Source organism: Tiliqua scincoides, chromosome 1 (genome assembly GCF_035046505.1).
Source record: "Tiliqua scincoides isolate rTilSci1 chromosome 1, rTilSci1.hap2, whole genome shotgun sequence".
Taxonomy (NCBI): Eukaryota; Metazoa; Chordata; class Lepidosauria; order Squamata; family Scincidae; genus Tiliqua; species Tiliqua scincoides.
The window spans coordinates 155,194,405-155,199,842 of NC_089821.1; the positions used below are offsets into that span (position 1 = coordinate 155,194,405).

Sequence of the window (5,438 nt, forward strand, 5' to 3'; positions counted from 1 at the left end):
ATGTGCTGTTTGCCAATGAAGAATGTATCCAAGGCTCTGCAATTTGCATTTTGCCAATCAGAAGTCCAGCCAATGCTTTACAATGGAAGTTTGTTTTGTATATCAACTCAGAGCCCCGAGAAAATCGGGTGTCACAGACTTTGGAAGCTATTCCTCTGTGACCAGCAGCTGGCTGAAAGAATAAAAACTTGTTTTCCTTGAAACTTCCTGGTGTCCGCTTCCATCCTTGCCTGAACCTGCAACAGCAGTGCAATAGCTTTGATTGGGGGCCATATGATTACATCATTACATGAACCCCAAACTTCCAGAACACTGAGCCCCTCCAGGTAAGCGTACTGCCATGTGGCACCTACCCCAGGGAGCCTCTGCTCTTTAACACTGCTTGAGGGAAGACCCCCACCTTCCCATGCTGAATGAAGAAGAGGTCATAAAGTGGCTCTAGCAACAGAGTTCAGAAACTTGCATTTTATGATCTCAACATGAACTAATCCTGTTCTGTAAAATGAAATTAGGGCTGTGATGAATGGATTTGGTTTATCAAACAGGGTTTTAATCAATTCATCAACATGGTGCCTCCAATTAATCAAGCGGAAATTTTAAAAAACACTGAAAAATGCAGGCAACTGACTGGCATAATCTCAGAAAGGGCATCCATCTTCTCTCTGACATGACGGGACATGCTTCTTCTTAACCATGACATGTGCAAGCATCATCAGAAAACAAAGAAGGTGTGCTTTTCTCTTCAGAACTATTATGATTCATATCCACATTCATTCACATGTAGACAACCATTTCAAACTCGTGCTATGATTTCTTGCATCATATTTCTTTAACCTAGTAGAAACTGGCAACAAACAGGCTTAACTGAAACACCTTGGAGAATTTAGATTCCAGATGACCTGGTCATTGCAGTGCCTGAATCCACAGGTACTTCTAGAGTCCCCTTCATATAAACTCCCTGAAAAAGAATTCCACTTCTCAGTAAAGATAAAGTTACTTGTCTTACATTTGCTTTCTCAGATTTCTTGATGCTGCTACTGCCCTTTTACTTGTTAGTCTTAGGGCCTAGCCAGACATGCGATTTAGCACACAATGTGGCCCCATGGGCGGGTTGATTTTTTAAATAATGTCACTTCCCCAGCCATTTTTTTTTTTTTAAAAATCAACAACCAATCATTTTGGCCACATTGTGTGCCTAAAGACAAGGAGGGTGTGGGTGAGAGGCAGAACTTGAGAGGGAGGAGATGGATCCCAATGACATATGATTGCATCAGGATCCTATCCCCATTCCTTCCCCCATTCCTTTTCCTTTACCCAACTTGATTCAAAATGGCTGGTGCAGATACAAGAAGATTCACTGGGGCAGTGGGGGCTTGTCCCAGGGAAAGGGAGCAAATATTCCCTTGTCTCAAGGAGACCTCTGAAACCCACACACACAGGATGCAGTGTGCTGCATTGTTTAACTGAAAGGGAACTTGATTACCCTTGTTGAGAGATTCATGAGACTAATATTTTGGCCCGAGTCAGGACTTACTAGTACCATGAGCATATTTTCTCCCTATACCAGGTTAGAACAGTTCCTCTTCCTGAAAAGCCATTATTTAATCGGTATGCACAGCTGTTGACAGTTCCTCCTTAGGGAAAGCCATTATAATGCAGACAAGATTCTTCCTGCTAATGGGACTGCATGGCAGTGAGGACAGGCACCTCAGGAACATCATTAGCTTAATTGCTGTGTCACCAGGGAAGCAGAAACCACCACCTATTAAATCCCAAACTTAACATACTGGCACTTTCAAACTGGGTGCATAAGTCACCAGTCACAATCTATGGTGGTCTTCAGTGAATAAGGTAGACTGCTTTGTCTACTGTTTTGCTGTTCTGCTTTCTACTGGTAGACTGTTCTGCTTTCATCGCAGAAGAGATGAGGCATCCCCAACAGAAATTAAACCCAGACAATATTTTTCAGGACTTCCTATTCTTTGTAGGACTGCATACTTCCAGAGAGAGAGAGAGAGAGAGAGAGAGAGAGAGAGAGAGAGGCATTACCTGTATATATCACACTGTGTGAGGTTGGCAACAAGGGGTCACAAAACATAGGAGCTCTTTTCCCACTGCAAAAAAGGAAAAGAAAGCAAAACTACTACCCTGAGACTTTTAAAATCTTTTTGGCCAGAAAACTGGAATAGACATGTTCTGAATGACATGGAGACATCTAATATTGGTCCAAATGTTTTATTAAAGGACACATATAAAGAAGCCATTCATGTGTGACATCACTCTGTCAATTCCAGTCCTTGGCCAAGAAATCATACCGGTTTCGATTGATTACTAACTCTCAGAAACAGAAATTATAGGAAAATCTGAATAATGGCTAACATTCTGTACTCTCTCAAACTCATATTGAAATGCTCTTTACAGATTGGTTTTATGGCTGGAAGGTGGTTATATGAGTGATGCTGAATGAATGTGAATAACAAAGAGTTTCAAATGCACTGAATAGAAGTTCTTCTATAAAATGATCTTTATTTGAGGGGGAGGGACCTTAGAGAACATGGGATATCTGATTTTTACACTTATAATTTTGCCTCATAGGAATGGTTTTGCAAAGAAAGTTGAAAATCTTTAAAGTTGTATCACAGATTTTCCAAATAATTTCCTTCAAGACACTTTAAAATCATGTAACACTTTTGTCAACACAGAGGTAATCTTTGTCATGAAATCTGATAAAATCTTGGGCAATGAAAATGATCTCAGCACAGAAGAGATGCCATTTTTCTGCAGGCTGAGAGAGAGAGGCTTAACAGCCCAATTGTATAGAGGCCTCTTGCCACTAGAATAGCATTCAGGCGACACAAGGTGCTTTACAGCCTGCACAAATGTGACCCACTTTTGGAAGCAGCTGGACCTTCCAGCAGGGCAGCGGTGTGCCCCAAGGATCTGTCCTGGGACTGGTGCTTTTCAACCTCTTCATAAATGACCTGGAGACAGGGTTGAGCAGTGAGGTAGCTAAGTTTGCAGATGACACCAAACTTTTCCGAGTGGTGAAGACCAGAAGTGATTGTGAGGAGCTCCAGAAGGATCTCTCCAGACTGGCAGAATGGGCAGCAAAATGGCAGATGCGCTTCAATGTCAGTAAGTGTAAAGTCATGCACATTGGGGCAAAAAATCAAAACTTTAGATATAGGCTGATGGGTTCTGAGCTGTCTGTGACAGATCAGGAGAGAGATCTTAGGGTGGTGGCGGACAGGTCGATGAAAGTGTCGACCCAATGTGCGGCGGCAGTGAAGAAGGCCAATTCTATGCTTGGGATCATTAGGAAGGGTATTGAGAACAAAACAGCTAATATTATAATGCCATTGTACAAATCTATGGTAAGGCCACACCTGGAGTATTGTGTCCAGTTCTGGTCGCCGCATCTCAAAAAAGACATATTGGAAATGGAAAAGGTGCAAAAGAGAGCGACTAAGATGGTTACGGGGCTGGGGCACCTTCCTTATGAGGAAAGGCTACGGCGTTTGGGCCTCTTCAGCCTAGAAAAGAGATGCCTGAGGGGGGACATGATTGAGACATACAAAATTATGCGGGGGATGGACAGAGTGGATAGGGAGATGCTCTTTACACTCTCACATAACACCAGAACCAGGGGACATCCACTAAAATTGAGTGTTGGGAGAGTTAGAACAGACAAAAGAAAATATTTCTTTACTCAGTGTGTGGTTGGTCTGTGGAACTCCTTGCCACAGGATGTGGTGATGGCGTCTAGCCTGGATGCCTTTAAAAGGGGATTGGACAAGTTTCTGGAGGAAAAATCCATTACGGGGTACAAGCCATGATGTGTATGCGCAACCTCCTGATTTTAGAAATAGGTTATGTCAGAATGCCAGATGCAAGGGAGGGCACCAGGATGAGGTCTCTTGTTATCTGGTGTGCTCCCTGGGGCATTTGGTGGGCCGCTGTGAGATACAGGAAGCTGGACTAGATGGGCCTATGGCCTGATCCAGTGGGGCTGTTCTTATGTTCTTATGACCGCCACTGCATGAAGTGAGCAGCAGTGGTAGCCTGACAGTGCCGCTGTTGCATTCCTGGAGCCAGTAAGGCAGCGCAGGGTGCAGGAGGGAAGCAGGAAGTGGGCAAAACAGGGTGGGGAGAAGGTGGTATGGGAAGAGATAGGGTGAAAGAGGGGGTGGAATGAGGGCCAGAAGGGGGCAGTATCAGTGGCAGTGGTCTGCCAATTTCTTATCCCCCTTACTGGGCCTTAAGAACATAAGAACAGCCGCACTGGATCAGGCCATAGGCCCATCTAGTCCAGCTTCCTGTATCTCACAGCGGCCCACCAAATGCCCCAGGGAGGATTTGAAATTGCTTGTGCAGCCTTGAAATTGCTGGTGCAGGTCCAAGTAGACCCAATCCGGCACCAGAGGCTTACCCCCCAGATGCTCTGGCACTACATCAGCGGGGGAGGGGAAGAATAGGATTGGTCCCTGTTGATTTCACTAGGCCACAGAATATCTAATTCAGTACTAGATGATGGCCTTTGACTACAAAATTCAAATCTACACATGTGGCAAAGCAACAACAACAAATAAATTCAGATTGCATGTGTCACTATAGCAAACAGTTCTCCTCTTCTTGTTCCGTGTAATTCTATCCTTTTTTCAGTTTCAGAAGGAGAGTAACATGCAGCAGCAAGTCTGGTTTTAGGGAAGGTTTTAGGTAAATCTGTGGGTGTGATTATGTCGTCACTCAGTACAGCAAGTCCTCACTTAAAGTTGTCAATAGGTTCTTGGAAACTGCAACTTTAAGCAAAACAACTTATAATGAAAACCATTTCACCATGGGCAAGCTCAATAACACTCTCAAGTGGCCGGGTCACTGAGCGCTTTCCTATTGCGCTGCAAAGCATTGTCATGCCCTAGAATGCCTTGCAGAAGGCACTCTGGGGCACAACAATGCCAAGGAAGTGTTTCATGGGCCCAGCAGCTTCTGGTAGCTCTACAATTTGCAGCCAAGGAGGATGCAGAGGTCAGAAGATTGAGAACTGCTGGCCAATTTTGAAACAAAATAATGTTAAACGCAGCAACTTGAAATGGAACAAGTTTAAGACAGCAACTGTTACCCTGCACATGCCCAATCTCATCTGATCTTGGAAGCTAAGCAGGGTCAGGCCTGGATAGTACTTGGATGGGAGACCGCCTGGGAATACAGGGTGCTGTAGGCTTATACCATAGTCTTTCAAGACTGAAGGTTGCCAACCAAGTAAGTATAGCAAAGAATCAGGAAAGAGGACTGTGAGTGGCTCCACAAGGAGCAAGGCTTTTTAAATATCTTTTTTCTTTCAAAAATAGATATGAGTTTCTACTTCATTAGTCAGACAAGCATTTTGCCTGCTTCTCTTTTCTTTAGGTTGTGAACACAGGACACATCTCCTGCATACC

At 44.1% G+C, this 5,438-nt stretch overlaps 1 pseudogene; it reads left to right on the forward strand.

Moving 5' to 3' along the window:
- Window positions 1–5,104: 5,104 nt before the first annotated feature.
- Window positions 5,105–5,221, forward strand: LOC136637067 (5S ribosomal RNA; annotated as a pseudogene).
- The last annotated feature ends 217 nt before the right edge of the window (window positions 5,222–5,438 follow it).